The sequence below is a fragment of the Notolepis coatsorum genome (assembly GCF_963971535.1).
Source record: "Notolepis coatsorum genome assembly, chromosome: 8".
Classification (NCBI taxonomy): Eukaryota; Metazoa; Chordata; class Actinopteri; order Aulopiformes; family Paralepididae; genus Notolepis; species Notolepis coatsorum.
Window position 1 is genome coordinate 1,502,261 of NC_140172.1, and position 27,500 is coordinate 1,529,760.

Consider the following 27,500-nt stretch of genomic DNA (forward strand, 5'->3'; position numbering starts at 1 on the left):
GAGGAGGAATTGGGGGATGCGATATCTGACGACATGTGGGAAAAAGCACTCAAAAAGGTCCACACCTCTTCCATCTGTGCTCGACATGGTCTCATCTAATGCAAAATCATCCACCGAGCTCACTGGACTCCAATGAGACTATCCAGAATTTACAAAAGTGTGAAACCTAACTGTCCACGATGTAATCGGTCCCCAGCAAACCATGTGCACATGTTTTGGAGCTGTCCATCCCTAGTGGACCTTTGGAAAAACATATTCAATACACTCTGAAATATGCAGTACTCAGGTGGAACCAGATCCTTTGACTGCGCTATTTGGTGTTTCCTCACCCTCATTACAACTGACAAATAATAACAAAGAGGTCTTGGCTTTTGTTACTCTGTTAGCGAGACAGTTAATCCTACTTCAGTGGAAATCCTCCTCACCCCCTTCCCATGCCCTTTGGATTAAATCTATTCTTAACTGTATTAAACTAGAAAAAATCCGACACACACTCCGAGGATCTACAGACAAGTTCTTTTCTATGTGGGCTCCCTTCTTTTCCTATGTTGAGAGGACCCACCTTCCCATAGTCCCAGACTGATACTCACTCACACAATACCCTTGGTACACTACTCACCCATCCCTCCCCTTCAAACTTTCTCCTTTGATGCACCAAATCAACACCAGAGTTGGTTGACCTATGAATTGCTGTACTCACTTTTTCAAAGGTATCGCCTTATTTAAAAAATAAAACTAACTTACTTTTTATTTTTTAATTGTTATTATTTACTTTATTTTTACTTTATTATGATTATTATTATTATATATATATTTTTTTCTTTTATATATTTCTTATTACCATTACTATAATCTCTCTCTGAAACTGTTTTTTGTTTGTCTGCCTGTCACTTTGTCTTGATGTCTGCTGTTCTTTGTATTCTGTTTTTGTGTTTCAAATAGAACATTTTCAAGTACATATAATTTGTAAATGTTGGTTGCACTGAAAAAAAATACCAATAAACAGACATATATTAAAAAAAAAAAGGTTTGGACAACCATCCGTTGTCACACCAGCCAGCTTGTCCCATTTAAGTCCCAACTTGTCCAAACATGCATTTACCTCCGTGAACAAATCACACTCCCGGTTGTTGTCCCTTTCATTGACTGCATGGCTGCCAGCTCCTCCGTGATTTTAAAGTCTGCAGTTATCCCACGTAAGAAGAGGAGCAGCTGGGCAGTGTCACGTACATCGCAGCTCTCATCCAGAGCCAGGGAAAAATAGTCAAAGTTGACCGCTCTGTTCTTCAGCTGAAGCTCCAGATTTTGTGCGATGTCCTCAACCCTCCTCGTTACAGTGCGTCTGGAGAGTGGCACGTTCTCAAATGCACCTTTTTTCTCCGGGCATATTAGTGCTGCAGAGTCCAACAAACACTCTTTAATAAACTCTCTGTCAGAAAAACACTTATTTTCTTGTGATTTTGTGGGATATGACATAACATACGGTTATCCTATAACCATAGTTATATGAGTATAGCGAGCGCTCTGCACTCTAGTGGAACTATCCCTTTATCCAATCTAACACTGAATACTTTTTCTCCACATGTACACACCCATCCGCCTGGCCACACCCACATCCGCTCCTCTACATAAGCGGGGACGTGGCCATACTAACAGCTCCTTCCCAAGTCTTTCACCACCGAAGGCGAAGACCACGAGGTCCTCAGTGAGTCAGTGCAGAGCGCTCGCTATACTCATATAACTATGGTTATAGGATATAGGTTATAGGTCACTGATGACACCACCCCCCACATCGCCAGCGTATCGGACAGGGCCCAAATCAAGAGTAGGCCCTTCCCCCCTTTGGCACGCCGCCCTGAAGCATACTGCACCTGGTATTCCCAGGGGGTCCCCCATCCAAGAACTACCAGGGCCGAACCTGCTTAGTTTTCGAGATCTGACGAGATTGGGCGTGTCCAGGTTGGCATGGCCGTAAGCCCCAAGAGGCTACCCCCCCCACAATACTGTGGGGCCAGACGGCGCGCCGGGGAGACAACCCCCAAGGGGGTTGATCCCTCAATCCAGGCAACAGGCCAGAACTCGACCTGTGCCTGGAGCACTGCGGACTAGACAGGCGCCTAAAGGGTCTACTGTGAGAACAGTACCCAGCGGAAGGGGTGTTCGGTATGCTGTGCACCATGTCATGACCTCAACAAACCCGACCCCTCCAGCGGGCCGAGGTTCAAAGGAGAGGCCGACACAATTGGCAGACGTCATGAAAAATGCGGGGGCACACTCTCGGGCAGACGGGGTCAAGTCCGGCCTCAACCCGAGAGTCGACTCTGCTACCACCACACCGGAGAACCAACCACCTCCCTACGTTTAGTTTAACAGGAGGCAGTTGTTCCCTTAACCCACCAAGAAAAACCTAGAAACAAAGTGTTTCAGTTTTCAAAGGGTTAACCCAGGCCAACAGGTCGACGGGAACGAGTCGGGACCTGGGCCTGGCGGACCGGGACCTACACAGGGATGCCTAGAGGGGTTGACAGCAACCACCTCGACAGCCCCCTCCCATCCCTGCCCAGCAGGGGGAGGGAGGAGTGAAACAATGGAGAAGGACCAGGCCCCCTAACACAGCGCAAGGTACAACACAGTATGGACCAAGCACGTCACTGTTATGGGCAAGCCGTAGTGGCATACACATGACAAACATATCCATGACATCAATCCCTGTGAAGCCTTGACCGACCCGGCATTTTCCCCCCGGAAAAGCACAAAGTCCTTCGGGGTCATAGCTGTCAACATTGGCAGGAGAAAAAACGTGCACATTTTAGCCCCGCCCCTTCTCCAGGCCCCGCCCCCTCGGCCCGCCCCCTCCCACCCGGGCCCGCCCCCTCCCAATGGAGCTGCCTCGTCGCTGCCATCTGCTGGTCAAAACCTGTATTAAGGAAATTCACTGTATTATTTTACAGATTACTTTTGTTTTCCTACTTTAAGTGTAAATGCTATAAAAATACAGTAAATTACCTTTTATCAAAATATTAACCATTAAATAAAGGTTGTAATCTGTAAATGTATTTGATTTTACTGTAATTTGACAGTATTTGGAAACCATAGATGCCAGACATTTAGTTTTCTTGCAGCTTTTTTTCTTACAGTGTACAGTCAGTGAATCCTAAATCTCCACTAGGCAACCACTTAGGCCTAAAAAAAATAATGTTTTGTTTCCGGTTGCCGACCGACCCTGCCGATTTAGGTGCGACCCAATATATTTTATGAGTTTTAAAAAAAAATTATAAAAGAAAATTATAATTTTTATTTTTTTTAACGTGCCAATTCCGTGAACAGGGCGTGAAGAAGGTTGAAATACAGTACAATCCCGGGAAAAACGGGAATGTTGACAGCTATGTTCGGGGTACCAGAACAGCAGATATGTTCCCCGGCTGACAACGGGTTAACTGACCTGGTCCAGCGTGACCAGAACCAGTCCCGCGTCCTAGTCACGCCGCCATCCCTAGTCCTAAGAGGGGGGTAGGCACGCGTGTCTATCTAAAACATCACAGAGGGCGCCACCAAGATGGACAGAACGTGAATGCGCTGCTCCTGGCGGCCCACCCCACGGGCGTGAGACCCCTCCGCCAATGTAATGATCTACTCCGTCATCTCCCCCCGGAGATGCACTTGAGTCATCGAGTCTAACCTAGTGCACTGGCGCTCGGTAGAGATAAAAAATCTCCTTCCTAGTCGCCCGCATAAAAAAACGCCGTTTCTATGAATTGGGCAACCAAGGCGCGCCGGCCCATAACGTGGTTCCACATTGGAAGCACCCAGGGCCAGCGCTATATGCACGTCAAGAACCCGAAAACACATCAATGGTGAATTCGAATAAGAAACACCAGACGACGTCCCCTCCATGCTGTCTGGGACGAGCAGCAGGAAGCCGGTCAATAAGACACAGACACGGGCCTTATATGATGCGACTGAGGGAAACCCCGTCAATTCTGCTCCTCACATAAGAGGGGAAGACAGAAGTTCCCCCAGAGAGACCTCCACGTGAGTACAATTGAAAAAGATACATGCAATAATAATTGGGCCAAGTGACCAATGGCCCAATACACACTGTAATGGAGAGCAGAGCAGGAAACAAACAGTTTTCGAATGCATCGCATCATCCAACTTTGACAAAGACAGCGGTCTGCAGCACAGAGCCTGTAACCTCACGGATGTCTCCTGGCCAATAGGAAACACGCCCAGTGACGTATCCCATGGCCGGGGGGAAATCCTGTGACCCACCCATCCTAACATGGAGTGGAACCAGGGAACCCCCCCCCATTTCCCCCTCCCTGTGACACGCTGCCCAATCAGTAAAGGGGGTGGGGGGGATTTTATCAGCCCACCCCTCATGACCCCTCACCCCTGATACGATGCAACGACAAAGCAGAGCCATGACACCAGTCATTGCATGCTACATGAAAGCGCATTACACCTGTTAGGGTAACAGCTTCACATTCTGCATGCCAGCCACAGACTTTTTTTACACATTTACCCTAAAGTAAGAAAAACACAGACCAAGAGAGGGGCCAAGGGCCCTGGTACAAGAGCTACACATGTAACTTCTGTAGGCCAACACCTAACCCAGTTGTGGATTCAAAGCCACGTTTACTTAAACGTGAATACGATACACAACAACCCTCTATCACAATAAAAAAGGGCAAAAGTTCACTCTCAGTACTGTAAGAGGAACGCCGTTTTTTATGATGAGAAAAGACATAAGTCCTTGATCAAGTGCTGGTCACAGGCCTTGCTAAGTCTACATGACAGCGACCAAACAATTTTCAGAGAAAATTGCCTCTCTCTAAGCAAGAGCACAACCCCAGCAGAAGCTGAGGGATTTACACCGTATCCCCAAAAATATAGTGAATCAACACACATTTTGTAAACAAAATCATATTTGAGGGGAGGGGGGGGGGGCAGGGGCAAACCGGGGAATAATTTCACCCGCCCCTCACCACCTTACCCCTGATACAATGCCAAATGTGTAGAGTAAAAGCTTTACATCATGCACGCCAGCACAGCCGACAACCTTGTTTGAAACAGGTTTCCCACAGCTCTGCTTATGTGTGAAAAAAACTTGCCACTTGTTATTTTCATCATTACCCTCAAGTAAGAATAACAAGCTAAGAGAGGGACTCAGCCCTCGATCATATGCCACTATGCAGGCAGTGGTGAGTTTAACATGCTCTTTTTATACAGTGTATATGTGTATGTGAGGACGTATTTGAACACACCTGACGACCTGAGCTATTGTTATGCAAAGTAGCCAGGTGTCGAGTTCTGATTGACCGCGGGCCAGACACGGCCTTAATTACCCAGGTCTGCTCTAAAGGAAATGGTTCCTGACCTTTGACATTTCCTGTGTTTCCCCAGCAGGTGAGCTGACCTGTGAGAGTAAGGTACTACAGGACAGTCTGATAAACAGTGGGTGAGTACAATACAATACAATACAATACAATACAATACAATACAATACAATACAGTACAATACAATACAATACAGTACAATACAGTACAGTACAATACAGTACAATACAATACAGTACAATACAGTACAATACAGTATAGGGGTGGAATGGTTCACAAAATCTATGGTTCGGTTCGTATCACGGTTTTGGTGTCTCGGTTTTCGGTTAGGTTTGATATACATTGTTCTTTATTTTAAAATAATTGAACACTCCAAAAAGACCATACATCAGCATAAGATATATAGCCTAAAAATAATCCAACTTTTCAGTTATTCTCAAGGACGTAGTCATGCAAAAACTGAAAGAATGAGGCAGTTTGACATCAGGCACATCATTTTGACAGTGACGGTTAGAGCTAGGAGAGATGTTGGTAGAGCAAGAGGGGAGGCATTGCTGATTTAAACATGCTTCTCATTTATTTGGTAAAAAAAAAGGTTTACCTTTAATAATGTTTGGCACACAAAGACCGAACTGACTGAAAAATATAGGCAACATTTGTCAAAGTATTAACTTAGTGCAAACAAACAAAATAATTAAACCTTTTCTATTTTTGTGGTATGAATATGAAGTATGAATATGCTCAACCAGCACTAGACTTTCTTATTAAAAAGGAAAAGTCAGTGTTATTTAAAATAAATAAATCATGTGTACTAAATATATATTTACTTTTTAATTGCATGAGACATTATGAAGTATTCTCTTAATGCCGCTTTTCACTGCATGGTACCTAATCGACTCGACTCGCTTTTGCTATTTGAGTGTCCTGGTAGCCGTATTTGAAGTGACGTCACACGAGGAAGTAAACAGTCAACAGTAACACTGCGTTGGAAGGAGAAGCCCTGATGATATACTATAAACCAACAGCCAATAAATGTGAAGCTATCTTAGTTTGAACCTCTGTTGTCAAGCCTCGTCAATATACCCCCCCCCCCCCCCCCCCCCCCTTCCCCACTAATGGAACTAATGGGACACAGCGAAGTGACTCCACGGTTATCTCGCGGCTAACGTAACGTTAGCCTAGCTTGCGGCTAACATTATAACCAAACAATACACACATGCCCCGAACCGTGGCGGTCGTATTGAACGGTGTACGGTTCGAATGCGTACCATTCCACCCCTAATACAGTACAATACGGTACAATACAGTACAATCCAATACAGTACAATACAGTACAATACAATACAATACAATACAATTGTAACTGAGGGGTACAATTCCCTGACTGTATTGATAAGTATGGTATCATTAAACCACTACCGCTTTATGTACTTTAACTACTGGCCACACAGTACATGATATAGATATGATGAACACTTTCCCACCTGATGAAACCAAGTCCACACAAATGTATCAGTCGAATATTTAATATATAGCAAAGGGTATATACAACGTTCACGTAATGACATTTATGATTTGAATGCACTTGTAAGGCAAATGAGTATTCGTAGGCAAATCAATATTGAATGTCCAATCTCTGGTTACGCAGGAAGCAAGTATACAACCTGGTTCTTTAGGGAACTATAGCGATGGTACTTAATGATTATAGCTGGATATACTAAAGGGGGGTCCTGCTGGTTGTAAGTCAGTAGGGGGGGGGGGGGGGGGGGGTTAGGAGAGCCGCCGGCGATATCCCATCTGGCCAACGATTTCTTGGGAGAATTCAGAGTGCTGAACACGGTGCCCACAGAACCTTGGTCCACAGATGAATACAGTTGGGCCCTCTTGTAGACGGTAGCTGCCGGTCCACAACGAAGAGACGTGAGGCGACCTCACTCGGGGTAGAGCGCCGTCTCACCTGGACTCCTCTCGGGGGGTAGTTCCAACACTCACCAGTGTTGGCTGTTATCCATGGCATAAATCAAAGCACCCAAAGCAAGTAGATAATCCAAGCCGTGTAGGGCTCGCCGTCGTCCGGGTAAGGTAATCCAATGTGCAGGTCCACTCGTCCTAGCCCAGAACTCCTCGGATGAAAGCACCACACGTGGTCTGCCCAGCCTGGTTAAGACTCTAGATAACGCGAGGAAACGATGGGGGTACTACTCACTGTATAACTCTAACCGAACGATGCACCATACATAATAGACTATTATTAACTTAATAGAAATACGTCCCACTCGACGGTATAGTGCCAAACTATGACAATTCAACTATTAATCCACACGATGTCTCAATGCCATTCTGAGGCCAAGTTGACCATACTGCACCACACGTGTATCGTGGGTGAGGCTTAACGTCTTGCCACTAGGTTGGAGGGTAAAGAACTAAGGGCTAAGGGACTAAAAGAAAGTTCTACTTTACTTGCGCCATATATATATGCGCTGTGAACAAATAGTACCATTCGTATTTCGCCAGACGTATTCCTACGCGGAACCGGGCTAGTAACGACATGTTCGTCGGCACGATTGAACTTGAACCAAGGGGCTTGGCTGCTGGCGCCAAGTTCTTGTCCAATGAGAGAATGAAACTATTATGGGCTGTTAGTAGACTAAAGGGATATTCAGTGTATATGTACAAGGAATATACAAGGGATATCAAACGATATACAAATACTATTAAATATATATCCATAAATAAATATATATATATTCGGTTTAATCTGATCCTTCACAACAGCCGCCCCCTAATTAGTCCCACCTAATTAGCTAAGCAGAGACAGATTAACCGCACTGTCTACCACTCAAGGTCCGCTGTAAGGGTCAGTCAACTCACAAAGTCATGGGGTCATGGTCGTCATCGATAGTGTCTGGGAGTCTAGGCAGTTCTATCAGCCTCGCCACGGGTCGTGTGTAAGTTCGCCCTTGGACGAGCACCTCAGCTGCTCGGACCTTGCCATCGGCACCGGTGATCACTTTGCTTACGCGGCCAGCCGGCCACATAGCTCTGGGTAGTGACTGGTCGATAATCATGACGACTGTTCCTTCTGTCAAATTGTCTCTCTCTTTTACCCACTTCTGGCGGGTCTGTAGAGACGGTAGGTAGTGGAGTAGAAAGCTGTTCCAAAACTTGTCAGCTAGTACTTGACTGTACCTCCACATTCTTCGGCCGTTCGCTTCTTCAGGCCTGTACATTGTCTGGGGTAGCGCGGGGTCCAGCCGCCCCATCAAGAGTGTGTTGGGGGTGACTGGGTCGACATCTGCTATATCACTGGAGACGTAGCCGAGGGGCTTGGAGTTCAATACTCCCTCGATCTCCGTGAGGACTGTCATTAGGACTTCTTCCGCTACAGTCTGGGCCCCAAGCACGGCGTACAGGGCTGTCTTTATAGAACGTACTTCTCGTTCCCAGGTTCCACCGAAGTGGGGTGCGTTCGGGGGATTAAACTGGAAGTCAATCTGGGATGGAGCGAGGTGGGTCTTAAGTTCTGGGCCCATAGCTTGGAAGCTCTCTCTCAGCTCTCTTTCTCCGCCTTTGAAGTTTGTCCCGTGATCAGACAACAATGTAGACGGTTTTCCTTTCCGTGATGTGAATCTTCGGAAGGCCATAAGGAATGAGTCTGTGCTCATGGTTGGAAGGAGTTCGATATGTATCGCTCTGGTGGTCATGCATTTGAATACAATACCCCACCGCTTCTCGGTTCCTCTTCTTTTCTTTATATACAACGGGCCAAAACAGTCCATGCCTGTGGAGTGGAATGGCTTGTCGCCGAGTCGGAGGCGACAGGGGGGTAGGTCAGCCATCCGGGGTATGCTGGGCTGCGCGCGCCACTTTCGGCAGTCTAGACAGGTTCGCTGGAAGCGTCGCACTGCTTCTCTCCCTTGAAGTATCCAATAGCGACGTCTGATCTCCGCGAAGACTCTCTCTGCTCCTGCGTGATGCACATCCTCGTCGTATTTCTTTATGATCAGCTCTGTGACCTTGTGTCGGCTGTTCAAGACTATCGGGTACTTAACGTCATCCGGTAGATTGGGGGCCCTCCGCAGACGACCACCCACTCTGATGAGATTATGGGCGTCGCTCTCGGGTGCCAGGTGGAGCAATCTGCTGTCTGATGGGACGGGCTTTCCTCCCTGTAGACAGTCTAGCTCGTCGGGGAACGAGTCTCTCTGGGCTCGTTGTAGTAGAAGAAGTTCTGCTTCTTCGTAGTCAGCTGCTGAAATGTCGGCAGTGGGCTGAATCTCTGGGTGGTGCCACAGGAATGTCTTTAGCTGCGCACTCTGTAGGGTAATGCAATCATCTATGTTGGGGTCTGTGGAGGCGACTGTGCTCAGTCCACAGAACATAGGTTTCTTGTTCTCAGCCTCCTCTTTACTCGCTTCCCGTGGGGTGGGCGTAGGCCACTCTTCTTCCGGGAGCTTGAGGAACTCTGGTCCGTCACTGTAGATGTTGTGACGGGTGAGGTCATCTAGGGACATTCCCCGGGTGATGACGTCAGCTGGGTTGTGTTTGGTGTCCACATACCGCCAGCTCGCTTTTTCTGTTAACTCTTGAATCTCGGTGACTCTGACTCCCACGAAGACTTTGTATCTGCATGAATCAGACTTGATCCATGTGTGTACTGTCGTGGAATCTGACCACAAGATTGTTCTGTGCACCGGAATGGTGAGTTCACGTTGGATTAACGTGACTAGATGCGCTCCTGCTAGGGCTGCGCAGAGCTCTAGACGCGGGATAGATTGTTGCTTTCGTGGGGCTATTCTTGAGCGAGCCAGGATGAAAGCGGTGTGTATCTCTCCTCCCTTCTCTTGGGCACGCAAGTAGGCCACTGATCCATAGGCTACTTCGGAGGCGTCGCTGAAGACGTGTAGATCCATCTTGCATGTCTCTGGCCTCACTGTGGGTGGGAAGTAGCTGCGGCGTATATTGACGCCTGGGAGTGAGCGGAGTTCCGTCTCCCACTCTCTCCATGTGGAGGCAAGGGGTGCGGGTATTGGGTCGTCCCAGCCCTGGTCCTTGTCCCATAGTGCTCGTACAATCATCTTTGCCCTGGTGGTGTAAGGTAGAATACATCCCAACGGGTCATATTGTCTGGCGAGTGTTCTGTACACACTCCGTCTGGTGGTCGGTATCGCCGTCGACCTTCCCTGCTCCGTGGTCAGGGGTTTGTGTCTATAGTGGAGCGAGTCTGTTTTGAAGCGCCAGACTAATCCTAGTGTCATTTCTTGAGCTTCTCCTGGGATGGTCGCCATCCAGGTCTCGCTGCTGGCAGCCTTGTCCGCGGGGGAGAGGCTGCGCAATACGTGCGGGTCGCTGCTGGCCCACTGCCTGAGATCAAAGCCGCCTTTGATCAGGGAGGCGCGTAGCTTGAGTAGGAGAGCCTCGGCTTCTTCTTGAGTCGAAACGCTTTGTAAACAGTTGTCCACGTAGAAACTGTTCTTCACACTGTGTCGGACCTCTTCATCTGCTGCTGGGTCCTCTGCGACGTGTTTCTGTAGTGCAAATGTAGCACAGCACGGGCTGCATGTGGTTCCGAAGGGGAGGACTTCCCACTGGTAGATGGCTGGGTGCTCATCTCCGATCCTCTCTCTCCATAGGAACCGCAACAGGGGCTTATCCTCCTCCACTAGTCTCACCTGCAGGAACATCCCTTTGATATCCCCGCTGATAGCCACCTTGTCCTGGCGGAAGCGTAGTAGCACGCCTAGTAGAGAGGGGCCGAGTGTGGGGCCGGGCAAGAGCTCTTTATTCAGATTCTGGGATCCGATCTGGTAGCTGCAGTTAAACACAATGCGATCCTTGCCGTTGTGGTGGACCTTGTGGTGCGGCACGTACCATGATTCGGTCGTCTGATCGGCCTCTTTAATGTCAATCTTCATTACGTGTCTCGCTGTGATTAGCTTCTCAATCTCAGCGCGGTACACACTCTCTTGAGCGGGGTCTTTGGCTAGGCGCCGCTCTGTGTTCAAGAGATACCGCTCCGTAGCTTCTTTCGTGGCGTGAAAGGTGGGCATTCCCTCTCGCCTCAGGAGTGGAGTTGCGTATCTCATCACTCCGCCGACTGTGACTCTCTTTGTCCCTTGCTCGAGGAGGTTTATGGCGTAAATGTCTTCTTTAGAACGAATGTCTTTCTTTTCGTTCTTAAAGGGCATTGTCTCTAGTGTCCATAGCCTCTCGACATGCTGCAGGAGAGTGGTGTCTTCTTCTGTCACTCTGGAGTGGAGGCAGCTAGTGGCTGCTGTTCGGTTAAGAGATTTAGCGAGGGGGCCTTGTAATGTCCATCCTAGGCGGGTCTCGACTGCTGCAGGACAGCCTCTGGGTCCTGTATGGACCCGGTCTATCGGGACTATGAGGTCTGCATGGTCGGAGCCTATCAGCAGGGTCGGGGTGGCGCCGTCTATGAGCGGGATAGGTAGTTGACGCAGGTGCACATATTTATCCATCAGTTTGGCGATGGGGTAGGTGTACTGTGATAGTCCTATTTCTTGGCTGGTGAAAGCATTTGTAATCCTATACCGTCGCTCTGGCTGCCCGCTTGCTGCGATAGTGAAGGAGACATTCTCGCCTTTTATCGTCTTTAAATCTCTTCTTATTGTCCGAATCGTCATTTGGTTCTCGCTCCCCCGCAGTCCCAGCTGGGCCGCAGCGGATGCGAGGAGAAGGGTCTTCTCTGACCCGTCATCAAGGACGGCGTAAGTGTCCATGACTTTATCTTGGTGGCTCAATGTTACACGGACTACCTTTAAGAGCACTTGGGCGCCGCTGCTGCTGGCGGGGTCAATGTACATGACACTTGCCTTTGTGCTGCTCGATGGTGCAGGTGCAGGCTTTTTTCTGTTACTGTCGTGTAGGACATCTAGGTGGGCTCCGTCACACCGACTGCACCTCTTCTTTAGGCGGCACTCGGCTGCCATGTGACTGCGCGCACATCGGTAACAGCGCCTGTTGGACTTTATCCATTGACTCACTTCTTCTGCATTCATCTTTGTGAACAGGTCACATTGTGACAGCCAGTGTTCCTTCTCGCAGTACGGGCACACCATCTTCCACTTCTCTTTTCTCGAGGGGGTACTGTGGTTCTTACTGCTCGGTACTGATTCTGATTGGTGCATGACAGTCACCGATCTTCTTCCATCGTTTATTCTCCTGGGTCCCTCTCTGGAGCTTGGTGTGCTCCGCACGAACGTATCCAGTCGTAGGCTGCTGACTTCTCTCGCCAGGAAGTCGGCTAGATCGAGGAGGGATGGTTCGGGACCGTTAGGATCACGGTGGTCTCTCTGCCGCCTGAAGCGCTCTTGTCTGGCGGGTGGCAGCTTCTCTAAAATCCTCTCGACGTTAGAGTTGGCGTATAGCTCGTGCATACCCTTTTCTCGTTGCGCTCCCAGCATCCCTACCAGGGACTGCACTTTTATAGACAGGTCGTCTAATGAGCGATTGTCTGTTGCTGGGGGTAGGCGGTCAATATGCCTTATCTCTTGGATTACGTAATCCCATATACGTCCATATCTCTGGTCCAGCGCTGCTAGAGCCGCGGTGTATGGGGTCGTAGAGGTGGCATAGGCTAGCGCTATATTGTGCGCTCGGGGTACTTTCAGGTGCTTCAGTAATATTGCATACTTGTGGCGTTCATCAGCGACATCCACCATCATTGTCTCTAAGCACATCCGGAGCTCCGTGTACTGTGCTCGATTCTCATGGGTGAAGTCTGGAATCGTCGGTGTGCCAATGTATGACGCCGTGGATGGCTGATACATCGGCGAGCGTTGGGGGAGAGGCCTCCTAGGCGAGTCTCCTCTTGCGCCTCTCTGTGGGCTGGTACCGGCAGGGTACCATGGCCCGCTGGTCCAGGTGCTATTCCTCGGGGCTGGTCGTGCGTCATGCTCACCCGTGAATAGAGTCGGGGGTCTGTAGCGCAGCGCCGCGGGGGTATAGCCTGGGCTGTACTGGACCTCCTGGTCCGGTGGAGTACTGTGCTGTCGTCGGGCTTGGTTCTCCTCCTCTCCCTCTTCTTCTTCTATCAGGTCCTCTAGATCCTGTAGTCGTTTATTTAGCTTCTCCGCAGTGTATGCTGCTCCTTCCTTGTAGCTGGGTCTCGCTTGGACCGGTCTGGGAAGGGGGTCTGCAGGGGGTATAGGCTTGGTCTGTTGGTCAAGTTCAGGGTCGCTTGCTCGGTTAGGGGATGCTGCCCTTGACTGTTGTCTCGACGAGTTCCTTGAACCCCTGGCGGAGGGAGAGGGTGTTGCCTTGGTGATCAGCTGCTCCATTAGCTGCGCTTGTAGTCTGTCGCGCTCGCCCTGTAGTCTGTCGCGCTCGGTTTCGCGCTGGATGAGAGCGAGGTCGCGCTCTGCCTCTCTTTGGGCACCGTCAGCGGCGCGCTGGGTGTCTGCTCGGTCTCTTGCCATATTCTCTTCCGTCTGAAGGCGTCTCATCTCCAGGCGTATGCGCTCTTCTTCGCTCCGTTGCTGCGTCTGGAGTCGATCGCGTTCACCCTGAAGTCGATCGCGTTCACCCTGGAGTTGATCGCGTTCGGTAGAGGCTGTCAGGCTGACGAGGAACGCCTGTGATAGCATCCTCTCCGCTTCGCTGGGGGAAGACGGTTGTAGAGGTGAGCCGCTCCTGGCTGTACTCGTTGGGGAGTCCTGGAGCTCTATCTCCTCGGCGCTCTCCTCATCTTGTTCCGTGCAGAGTTCTCTCTCTGTAGGGTTGTCTTCCTCCCGGGGCTGGTCGGGGACTACTTCTTCGGTATTGGCGGGGGGTAAAGGCATGTCAGCTCCCTCCTGGTCCCCACCGTGAGCTTGGTCAGTTACATTAGAACCCACTAGGGCCTCTGTGGTCGGGGTAACCTGGTCGTTAAGGTCAGACATAATTTTACTTTCTACTTTTACCGCGTTTACCGTTTGTCGAAGGCTAGGTAGTTGACTGACAGCGTAATCCTCTAAGTACTGAGGTGTCTGTCGTCTGCGCCGCGGGCGTTCTACGTTAGGAGGACCGTTTCGTGGAGTGTTCATCATAGGCCATTTCAATATTAATAACACTATATTAATATTACACTAGTTACCCTCCGGCTCGAAGGACCAATTGTAACTGAGGGGTACAATTCCCTGACTGTATTGATAAGTATGGTATCATTAAACCACTACCGCTTTATGTACTTTAACTACTGGCCACACAGTACATGATATAGATATAAGATAAGATAAGATAAGATAAGATAAGATATTCCTTTATTGATCCCCTTGGGGAAATTCAGGCATCATAGCAGCATGGGGGGGAGGGGGGGAGGGGTACAGGTAGTAAAACAACACAGTATACAGGTAGTAAAAGACAACACAGGCAGTGTAAACAATTTGATCAATATGGTCAATATAATTTACTATCTGACTAGCTGAGGAATATTCACATTATTCACAGTGTCACATGAGGTGCAGTATGCAAGAGGTAGTGTTATAATAATTTACTATCTACTGAGTATACATTAATCAAAGTACCAGGGTAGTCTACTTTGTCCCCCTTGGGTTCCTATAAGTCCCAGGTCAATGTCTGGTAGCAGTCGCTGTCGCTGCCCCCTGTTGTGGGGCCTGGAGGCTGCTAGTCGCTGCCCACTGTTGTGGAGCCTGATGGCCACTGGTATGAAGGACTGTCCGAGGCGGTTAGTTGAGTGTCGGGGGGGGATGAGTCTGTGGCTGAACGAGCTTCTCATCTTGACTAGCTCGTCGTAGAGGGGGTGGTAGGGGTTCTCCATGATGGCATCCAGCTTCCTTATCATCCCCCTCTCTACCATCACCTCAAGTCTAGGTAGCTCGCCTCCCACCACAGAGCTAGCCTTCCTCACCAGCTTGTTGAGCTTGTTGGTGTCCCTTGAGTTGATGTAGCCTCCCCAGCATGCCACAGCATAGAAGAGGATGCTGGCCACAACAGACTGGTAAAAAGACTGCAGCAGTTTGTTGCACACATTGAAGGACCTGAGTCTCCTCAGGAAGAACAGCCTGCTCTGTCCCTTCCTGTAGAGGGCCTCTGTGTTGTCCGACCAGTCCAGTTTATTGTTCAGGTGTACCCCAAGGAACTTGTATGAGTCCACCATCTCCACATCCACCCCTCGGATGGAGATGGGAATCGGGAGGGGCCTCTTCTTGCCCCTCCGGAAGTCCACCACCAGCTCCTTGGTCTTACTGGTGTTGAGTTGGAGGTGGTTGCTGTCGCTCCACCCCACGAAGCTCTCCACCAGGGCTCTGTACTCCTCCTCATCATCGTCGGTGATGTAGCTTACGATGGAGGAGTCGTCTGAGAACTTCTGCAGGTGGCACCCGCTGGAGTTGCGGCAGAAGTCTGAGGTGTAGAGGGTGAAGAGGAAGGGTGACAGCACAGTTCCCTGGGGGGCGCCGGTGTTGCTCACCAGTACGTCAGACTGACTGTCCTTTAGTCTGACGTACTGTGGCCTCTCAGTGAGGTAGTCCTTGATCCAGGCCACCAAGCCGTGCTCCAGCTGCATCGCAGAGAGCTTCTCCGCTAGCAGTGACGGCTGGATGGTGTTGAAGGCGCTGGAGAAATCAAAGAACATGATCCTCACTGAGCTGCGCGGCTTTTCCAGGTGCGTGTACGCTCTGTGGAGCATGTAGATGATGGCATCCTCCACCCCGATGTTTGCCTGGTATGCAAACTGCAGGGGGTCGAGGGAGTCACGCACCAGGGGCTTGAGGTGTTGCAGGACCAGTCTCTCAAACGTCTTCATGACGTGTGACGTCAGAGCGACTGGCCTGTAGTCGTTGGGGGTGCTGGGACGTCCCTTCTTGGGCACCGGGACAATGCAGGAGGTCTTCCAGAGCTGGGGCACCCTCTCCAGCCTCAGGGAGAGGTTGAAAAGATGCTGGAGCGGTGCTGCCAGCTGCTCTGCACATACCTTGAGCACCCTGGGATTGGTGTTGTCCGGTCCTCTGGCCTTGTTTACATTAATTTTGGAGAGCTGCCTACTGACCTGACTGGTTGTGATCGTCAGGGTTGGGGGTGGTGGGCAGTCTGCTGGTGTTGGGGGTGGGGTGCCGTTGCTGATGGGTGTGGGGGGGTGGGGGGTGGGGGGGCTGCTTTGTAGGTGTGATCTGGTGCTGGTGTCGATGGGTGGGGGGAGGGGTGTGGGGAGGCCACTCTGGTCAAAGCGGTTGAAGAACGAGTTGAACTCGTTTGCACGCTCTGGAGGGCCCTCCACAGCTGTGCCCTGCTGTTTGAAACCAGTGATCTTCCTAACCCCCGCCCACACCTCCCTGGTGTTGTTGGCCTGTAGTCTGCCCTCCAGCCTGTCCTTGTAGCTGACCTTGGCTGCCCTTAGCTCTTTTTTGAGCTCCCTTTGGACAGCCCTGGCCTGCTCAGTGTCCCCTGCCATGAAGGCCCTCTTTTTCCTGTTTAGCAGGTGTTTAATGTCCTTGCTAATCCAGGGTTTATTGTTTGAGAAGCAGCGTACCCTCTTTGTGGGTACGATGCTCTCCTCACAGAACCTGATGTAGTCTGTGATGCAGTGGGATAGTCCATCAATGTCATCACCGTAAGCCCTCTCAAACATATCCCAGTCTGTCGACCTGAAACACTCCTGTAGCTCCTCCTCGACGTCGTCAGACCACTGTGGGACAGACATGGTGGTCGTAGGCTGTCTCTTAATGAGAGGCGTGTATGTGGATACAAGCCTCACAAGGTTGTGGTCTGACTGGCCGAGGGGGGGCAGGGAAGTCGCACTGAAAGCCTCCTTCACGTTAGCATACAGGAGGTCCAGAGTTTTGTCTCCCCTGGTTTTGCAGGTGACATACTGGGTGAAGTTTGTCAGGGTCTTGTTCAGTCTGACATGGTTGAAGTCCCCATTGATAAAAATAAATGCATCCGGGTGTTTTGTCTGAAGCGCCGCGACGGTGGAGTGTATGACGTCACTCGCCTGCGCCGCCGCCGCGCTGGGAGGGATGTAAACAGTGAGAGCCAGGACGTGTGTTATTTCTCGCGGTAAATAGTATGGCCGCAGACTCAGTGCCAATAGTTCAATGTCGGGGGAACAGATACGTTCCTTAATGGTGATGTGCCCCGGGTGGCACCATTTGGAGTTCACAAAGACAACAAGCCCTCCGCCTCTCCGCTTGCCGCTCTGTTTACTCCGGTCGGCGCGCACCACCGTGAAACCCTCCTGTTCTATTGCACTGTCCGGGATGTTCTCGTTCAGCCAGGATTCGGTGAAGCACAGTAGGCTTGCCTCCTTGTACTCACGCTGGTTGATCATCAGGGCTGAGAGCTCGTCGGTCTTGTTGACCAGCGATCGCACGTTCCCCATGACGACAGCGGGCAGGTAAGGCTTGAATCTCCTTCTGTCCTCTCTCCTGTCCTTCACGCTCGTGCCAGCTCGATTTCCCCGTCTGCGAATCCTTATTTCGGCTGGTAGATTCCTCAGTGGTTCTGCAAATATGATGAACACTTTCCCACCTGATGAAACCAAGTCCACACAAATGTATCAGTCGAATATTTAATATATAGCAAAGGGTATATACAACGTTCACGTAATGACATTTATGATTTGAATGCACTTGTAAGGCAAATGAGTATTCGTAGGCAAATCAATATTGAATGTCCAATCTCTGGTTACGCAGGAAGCAAGTATACAACCTGGTTCTTTAGGGAACTATAGCGATGGTACTTAATGATTATAGCTGGATATACTAAAGGGGGGTCCTGCTGGTTGTAAGTCAGTAGGGGGGGGGGGGGGGTTAGGAGAGCCGCCGGCGATATCCCATCTGGCCAACGATTTCTTGGGAGAATTCAGAGTGCTGAACACGGTGCCCACAGAACCTTGGTCCACAGATGAATACAGTTGGGCCCTCTTGTAGACGGTAGCTGCCGGTCCACAATGAAGAGACGTGAGGCGACCTCACTCGGGGTAGAGCGCCGTCTCACCTGGACTCCTCTCGGGGGGTAGTTCCAACACTCACCAGTGTTGGCTGTTATCCATGGCATAAATCAAAGCACCCAAAGCAAGTAGATAATCCAAGCCATGTAGGGCTCGCCGTCGTCCGGGTAAGGTAATCCAATGTGCAGGTCCACTCGTCCTAGCCCAGAACTCCTCGGATGAAAGCACCACACGTGGTCTGCCCAGCCTGGTTAAGACTCTAGATAACGCGAGGAAACGATGGGGGTACTACTCACTGTATAACTCTAACCGAACGATGCACCATACATAATAGACTATTATTAACTTAATAGAAATACGTCCCACTCGACGGTATAGTGCCAAACTATGACAATTCAACTATTAATCCACACAATGTCTCAATGCCATTCTGAGGCCAAGTTGACCATACTGCACCACACGTGTATCGTGGGTGAGGCTTAACGTCTTGCCACTAGGTTGGAGGGTAAAGAACTAAGGGCTAAGGGACTAAAAGAAAGTTCTACTTTACTTGCGCCATATATATATGCGCTGTGAACAAATAGTACCATTCGTATTTCGCCAGACGTATTCCTACGCGGAACCGGGCTAGTAACGACATGTTCGTCGGCACGATTGAACTTGAACCAAGGGGCTTGGCTGCTGGCGCCAAGTTCTTGTCCAATGAGAGAATGAAACTATTATGGGCTGTTAGTAGACTAAAGGGATATTCAGTGTATATGTACAAGGAATATACAAGGGATATCAAACGATATACAAATACTATTAAATATATATCCATAAATAAATATATATATTCGGTTTAATCTGATCCTTCACAACAACAATACAGTACAATACAATACAATACAATAAAGTACAATACAGTGCAATACAGTACAGTACAATACAATACAATACAATACAGTACAATAAAGTACAATAAAGTACAATATAGTACAGTACAATACAACACAACACAGTACATCTTCACCATGTCTTCAGGACAAACAGCATCTCACACTATGTTGTCTGTCTACCATCTGCACCGTAGGAACTGTATGTCTACCATCTGCACCGTAGGAACTGTATGTCTACCATCTGCACCGTAGGAACTGTATGTCTACCATCTGCACCGTAGGAACTGTATGTCTACCATCTGCACCGTAGGAACTGTATGTCTACCATCTGCACCGTAGGAACTGTATGTCTACCATCTGCACCGTAGGAACTGTATGTCTACCATCTGCACCGTAGGAACTGTATGTCTACCATCTGCACCGTAGGAACTGTATGTCTACCATCTGCACCGTAGGAACTGTATGTCTACCATCTGCACCGTAGGAACTGTATGTCTACCATCTGCACCGTAGGAACTGTATGTCTACCATCTGCACCGTAGGAACTGTATGTCTCACCGGCGGCGTGTCTCTCCTCTGTTCTCTCTCAGCTCTCTGCTGGCCTCCGCTCTGTGCAGTCAAGGCAGGACCCCTCCCCCCTCCCCCTCCCACAGTGGAGCTCCAAGCCCCAGCAGGTAACTGCACACCTCAGCTGGTATCACTGGACCATTGTGTTCCCTAATGAAACGCTTGTGTTGAGTGACAGTGATCAGCTGGTATCACTGGACCATTGTGTTCCCTAATGAAACGCTTCGTTGAGTGACGGTGATCAGCTGGTATCACTGGACCATTGTGTTCCCTAATGCAGTGTTTCTCAAAGTGGGGGGCGCAGAGGCATGACAGGGGGGGGCCTTGAGATTTATTAATTTTGGTCCGCCAAAGGGGGGCCTGACAGAAAAAGTTTGAGAAGCACTGCCCTAATGAAACGCTGTGTTGAGTGACAGTGATCAGCTGGTATCACTGGACCATTGTGTTCCCTAATGAAATGCTCAGCTGGTATTACTGGACCATTGTGTTCCCTAATGAAACACTGGTCAGACTGTGACAGTGATCAGCTGGTATCACTGGACCATTGTGTTCCCTAATGAAACACTGTGGTCAGACTGTGACAGTGATCAGCTGGTATCACTGGACCATTGTGTTCCCTAATGAAACACTGTGTTCAGACTGACAGTGATCAGCTGGTATCACTGGACCATTGTGTTCCCTAATGAAACACTGTGTTCAGACTGTGACAGTGATCAGCTGGTATCACTGGACCATTGTGTTCCCTAATGAAACACTGTTCAGAGTGATCAGCTGGTATTACTGGACCATTGTGTTCCCTAATGAAACGATCAGCTGGTATCACTGGACCATTGTGTTCCCTAATGAAACGCTCAGCTGGTATCACTGGACCATTGTGTTCCCTAATGAAACACTGTTCAGAGTGATCAGCTGGTATTACTGGACCATTGTGTTCCCTAATGAAACAATCAGCTGGTATCACTGGACCATTGTGTTCCCTAATGAAACGCTCAGCTGGTATCACTGGACCATTGTGTTCCCTAATGAAACGCTGTGCTCAGAGACAGTGATCCTAAGGAAAAACATATTTTTTAATTTTTTATATCTTTTTAGGGCATTTTTAAATATCTCTCTCTCTTTCTTCTCTCTTTGCCCCCCCCCCCCCCCTACCCCGCTAGTAACAGTGGCTGTAACCATGGTAACTACGGACAGTCTGTGCCCATCCCTGTTCCCACTCAGGTCCTCAACTACCAGCGGATAGAACAGAATCTCCATTCCTCCAGTCATGACAGTTCTCCACGGTCTGTACACAATACACACACACACGCACGCACACACACACACGCACACACACGCACACGCCACACACACACACACACATACAGTATATGCGCACAAGACATTTATACAAACACACATATACTGTATGCACACAATAATAATAATAATAATAATAATAATAATAATAATAATAATAATAATAATAATAATAATAATAATAATAATAATAATAATAATAATAAATATAATAATAATAATCCCAAACTACTGAAAACCCCAACATGGTGGTTGGATTATTCATACATTCTGTTCAATCTTTATTTGAAAATGCATTGAGGACGAGCCTCGTTTTCAGTGATGTTGAGCATACACACACATGATAAATACACAATAAATACACCATATACAATTAAGTATTAATTAACCCTAACCTCAGTTGACTTCCTGTTTCCTCCCCAGTCCGTCCACACCTGTGCGGCGCTGCAGCAGCGGGGGCTCCCTGGGCTTCCTCAGACCCTCCCCCCCTCACGGCCAGATCTGCACCCCACGCAGGCTGTCACTAGGGGGCGCCAGACCCTTCACCCTCTCCCCTCAAGGTTAGACCTGCAACATGCAGCAGGGCTGCCGGTCGCCCCTAAGAATACCATGTTAATGAAGGCTGAAACCACGCCAATTCTAATGGCATTAGAATATGAATTATACAATGTACATATTATTATTACCACATCAAAGCAGGTGTAAAAAATGCTGTTCGTAACGCCAGATAACTCAACAACACCTGCAGCTTTATCTACAGCAGACACCTTCACTCACACTCCACGGCCCTCTAGACCAGGGGTTCCCAAACTTTTCAGGCCGGGACCCAGAAAATAAGGCGTCAGAGAGCCAATGCACATCGTCAGGCTTTTCTTTTCTTTTTTTTTTGCCAGGCGACCGATTTTTTAAGCCAAATATCACTTCAATCCTATTAAGTTAGTTCAAGTTAGTTATTCATTTATATGTGCTATTTATGAGAGGGCTAACTTGTTGCAAAATAATAATGATAATAATAATAGCCTCATTAAAATACTATTGTTGCTTCGGTTGTTTTCAGCGTTTTATGTGCATAATCTGTTATTTAGTTTGAAATGTTCATTGAAATAAGTAGATTTTTCGTGTTGTTTATTTATTAAGTTAATATAAAACCATATAGTCACATTTTAGAATACAATATAATAGCATTTTAGAATACAACTAGAAACACTGTCCTGGCCTGCTTCTAAGTTCAGTGGCCTGACAATTTTTTATTTTATTTTTTTTTAATCATCTCCACTGCTCTAGACCTCTGACCTCTCCCTCATGGACTGCAAGCTTAATATCACTACCTGATCTACTACCTGTGTAGGAATGTTCTATAGCTCTATAATACTGTGTAGAAATATTCTATAGCTCTATAATACTGTGTAGAAATGTTCTATAGCTCTATAATACTGTGTAGGAATGTTCTATAGCTCTATAATACTGTGTAGGAATGTTCTATAGCTCTATAATACTGTGTAGAAATGTTCTATAGCTCTATAATACTGTGTAGGAATGTTCTATAGCTCTATAATACTGTGTAGGAATGTTCTATAGCTCTATAATACTGTGTATAAATGTTATATAGTTCTATAATACTGTGTAGAAATGTTATATAGCTCTATAATACTGTGTAAAAATGTTATATAGTTCTATAATACTGTGTAGAAATGTTCTATAGCTCTATAATACTGTGTATAAATGTTATATAGTTCTATAATACTGTGTAGAAATGTTCTATATCTCTATAATACTGTGTAGAAAAGTGATATAGCTCTATAATACTGTGTAGAAATGTTATATAGTTCTATAATACTGTGTAGAAATGTTATATAGTTCTATAATACTGTGTAGAAATGTTATAGCTCTATAATACTGTGTATAAATGTTATATAGTTCTATAATACTGTGTAGAAATGTTCTATAGCTCTATAATACTGTGTAGAAATGTTCTATAGCTCTATAATACTGTGTAGAAATGTTCTATAGCTCTATAATACTGTGTAGGAATGTTCTATAGCTCTATAATACTGTGTAGAAATGTTCTATAGCTCTATAATACTGTGTAGAAATGTTATATAGTTCTATAATACTGTGTAGAAATGTTATATAGCTCTATAATACTGTGTAGAAATGTTATATAGTTCTATAATACTGTGTAGAAATGTTCTATAGCTCTACAATACTGTGTAGAAATGTTATATAGCTCTATAATACTGTGTAGAAATGTTATATAGCTCTATAATACTGTGTATAAATGTTATATAGTTCTATAATACTGTGTAGAAATGTTATATAGTTATATAATACTGTGTAGAAATGTTCTATAGTTCTATAATACTGTCTAGAAATGTTCTATAGCTGTATAATACTGTGTAGGAATGTTATATAGCTCTATAATACTGTGTAGAAATGTTATATAGCTCTATAATACTGTGTAGAAATGTTATATAGCTGTATAATACTGTGTAGAAATGTTATATAGCTGTATAATACTGTGTAGAAATGTTATATAGCTCTATAATACTGTGTAGAAATGTTCTATAGCTCTATAATACTGTGTAGAAATGTTATATATCTCTTTAATACTGTGTAGAAATGTTATATAGCTCTATAATACTGTGTAGAAATGTTATATAGCTGTATAATACTGTGTAGAAATGTTATATAGCTGTATAATACTGTGTAGAAATGTTATATAGCTCTATAATACTGTGTAGAAATGTTCTATAGCTCTATAATACTGTGTAGAAATGTTATATATCTCTTTAATACTGTGTAGAAATGTTATATAGCTCTATAATACTGTGTAGAAATGTTATATAGCTGTATAATACTGTGTAGAAATGTTATATAGCTGTATAATACTGTGTAGAAATGTTATATAGCTCTATAATACTGTGTAGAAATGTTCTATAGCTCTATAATACTGTGTAGAAATGTTATATATCTCTATAATACTGTGTAGAAATGTTCTATATCTCTATAATACTGTGTAGAAATGTTATATAGTTCTATACTACTGTGGAGAAATGTTCTATAGCTCTATAATACTGTGTAGAAATGTTCTATATCTCTATAATACTGTGTAGAAAAGTTATATAGTTCTATAATACTGTGTAGAAATGTCATATAGCTCTATAATACTGTGTAGAAATGTTATATAGCTCTATAATATTGTGTAGAAAAGTTATATAGCTCTATAATACTGTGTAGAAATGTTATATAGTTCTATAATACTGTGAAGAAATGTTATATAGTTCTATAATACTGTGTAGAAATGTTATATAGTTATATAATACTGTGTAGAAATGTTATATAGCTCTATAATACTGTGTAGAAATGTTATATAGCTCTATAATACTGTGTAGAAATGTTATATAGTTCTATAATATTGTGTAGAAAAGTTATATAGCTCTATAATACTGTGTAGAAATGTTATATAGTTCTATAATACTGTGAAGAAATGTTATATAGTTCTATAATACTGTGTAGAAATGTTATATCGCTCTATAATACTGTGGAGAAATGTTCTATAGCTCTATAATACTGTGTAGAAATGTTATATAGTTATATAATACTGTGTAGAAATGCTCTATAGTTCTATAATACTGTCTAGAAATGTTCTATAGCTCTATAATACTGTGTAGAAATGTTATATAGCTCTATAATACTGTGTAGAAATGTTATATAGTTCTATAATACTGTGTAGAAAAGTTATATAGCTCTATAATACTGTGTAGAAATGTTATATAGCTCTATAATACTGTGTAGAAATGTTATATAGTTCTATAATACTGTGTAGAAAAGTTATATAGCTCTATAATACTGTGTAGAAATGTTATATAGTTCTATAATACTGTGGAGAAATGTTATATAGTTCTATAATACTGTGTAGAAATGTTATATAGCTCTATAATACTGTGGAGAAATGTTCTATAGCTCTATAATACTGTGTAGAAATGTTATATAGTTATATAATACTGTGTAGAAATGTTCTATAGTTATATAATACTGTGTAGAAATGTTCTATAGCTCTATAATACTGTGTAGAAAGGTTATATAGCTCTATAATACTGTGTAGAAATGTTATATAGCTCTATAATACTGTGGAGAAATGTTCTATAGCTGTATAATACTGTGTAGAAATGTCCTATAGCTCTATAATACTGTGTAGAAATGTTCTATAGCTGTATAATACTGTGTATAAATGTCCTATAGCTCTATAATACTGTGTAGAAATGTTATATAGCTCTATAATACTGTGTAGAAATGTTATATAGCTCTATAATACTGTGTAGGAATGTTCTATAGCTCTATACTACTGTGTAGAAATGTTATATAGTTCTATAATACTGTGTAGGAATGTTATATAGCTCTATACTACTGTGTAGAAATTGTATATAGCTCTATAATACTGTGTAGAAATTTTATATAGCTCTATAATACTGTGGATAAATGTTATATAGCTCTATAATACTGTGTAGAAATGTTATATAGTTCTATAATACTGTGTAGAAATGTTATATAGTTCTACAATACTGTGTAGAAATGTTATATAGCTCTATAATACTGTGTAGAAAGGTTATATAGCTCTATAATACTGTGTAGAAATGTTCTATAGCTCTATAATACTGTGGAGAAATGTTCTATAGCTGTATAATACTGTGTAGAAATGTCCTATAGCTCTATAATACTGTGTAGAAATGTTCTATAGCTGTATAATACTGTGTATAAATGTCATATAGCTCTATAATACTGTGTAGAAATGTTCTATAGCTGTATAATACTGTGTAGAAATGTCATAGCTCTATAATACTGTGTAGAAATGTTATATAGCTCTATAATACTGTGTAGAAATGTTATATAGCTCTATAATACTGTGTAGAAATGTTATATAGCTGTATAATACTGTGTAGAAATGTTATATAGCTCTATAATACTGTGTAGGAATGTTATATAGCTGTATAATACTGTGTAGAAATGTTATATAGCTCTATAATACTGTGTAGAAATGTTATATAGCTGTATAATACTGTGGAGAAATATTATATAGCTCTATAATACTGTGGATAAATATTATATAGTTCTATAATACTGTGGATAAATCGTATATAGCTGTATAATACTGTGTAGAAATGTTATATAGCTGTATAATACTGTGGAGAAATGTTATATAGCTCTATAATACTGTGTAGAAATGTTATATAGCTGTATAATACTGTGTAGAAATGTTATATAGTTCTATAATACTGTGTAGAAATGTTATATAGCTCTATAATACTGTGTAGAAATGTCCTATAGCTGTATAATACTGTGTATACATGTTATATAGTTCTATAATACTGTGGATAAATATTATATAGCTCTATAATACTGTGTAGAAATATTATATGCAGGGGCGGGGCTAGGGGGTGGCTACTTGGGCTCAAGCCCCGAATGTTTTCTGAAAAGCCCCGAATCTATTTAAAAAAAAAAAAAAAAAAAAAAAAAAAAAAAAAAAAATTTTACAATTCATCATCGTTACATGAAAATATGTTTGCACCAGATTTAGCAGAAGCTAATTTCCATCTGTGGTCTATCCAGCTGCTAACTGTATTTGAGTGAGTTAAGTCTTGGTGTTATGGTAGACTCAGACCTAAGCTTTAAATCACAATCAACAAGTTGACAAAAACTTAATTCTTCCACCTTAGAAACTTAGCTAAAGTACGGCCATTTATAAATCAAAAGGACGCTGAAAACCAGATCCATGCCTTTATCTCAAGCCAACTCGACTACTGTAATGCACTCCTTACCGACCTCCCGAAAAAATACGATGATAACTATTGCATTATTTTATTCTATTTTACTAACTATTTTATTGCACTGCACTATTTTACTTTGTATCAGTGAATCATAGACGCCTGGCCATAAGAGCATTCGGAGCATCTCTGCTCTCCCACTATTGAACTTGGGGGAGCAAAGGTATAATCTTGCTCCACCACTTTTTGATCATATGAAAAATATGATATATCCCCCCCCCCAATATATAAATCTAACCATAACTACGTTATGGTTAACTGAGTTTTATAGTGAAAAGAGCAGCTTTATTGGTCAAGATTGAAGGCTCTATATTGCAGGAATTGCACGTACAGGTTCATTAAATTCAAAAAAATCTACCGGGCACCTATCTGGGCCCCGGATCTCCTACAATCCTAAATCCGCCCCCTGATTATATAGCTCTATAATACTGTGTATACATGTGAAGCTCCATGTTGTTTTAGAGTATTCTAATGCAGTATCTGAATAACAGTCTCTCTCTCTCTCTCTCTCTCTCTCTCTCTCTCTCTCTCTCTCTCTCTCTCTCTCTCTCTCTCTCTCTCTCTCTCTCTCTCTCTCTCTCTCCTCTCTCTCTCTCTCTCTCTCTCCTCTCTCTCTCTCTCTCTCTCTCTCTCTCTCTCTCTCTCTCTCTCTGAAGTTGGCACCATCCTGAGCTGCCAGGACAGGTGTGC

The 27,500-nt window shown here is 45.1% G+C and overlaps 1 pseudogene across 1 annotated transcript in view; it reads left to right on the forward strand.

The window, feature by feature from the left end:
• Positions 1 to 27,500, forward strand: part of LOC311232905 (serine/threonine-protein kinase ULK1-like) — a 95,394-nt pseudogene that overhangs the window by 41,677 nt on the left and 26,217 nt on the right. Inside the window, exons 5-9 of the transcript XR_014621065.1 lie at positions 5,410 to 5,461; positions 19,716 to 19,799; positions 20,850 to 20,972; positions 21,412 to 21,548; positions 27,467 to 27,500. The exon at positions 27,467 to 27,500 is cut by the window's right edge and continues 43 nt beyond it. The product of XR_014621065.1 is annotated as a serine/threonine-protein kinase ULK1-like (transcript). The remainder of the gene's footprint in view (positions 1 to 5,409; positions 5,462 to 19,715; positions 19,800 to 20,849; positions 20,973 to 21,411; positions 21,549 to 27,466) is intronic.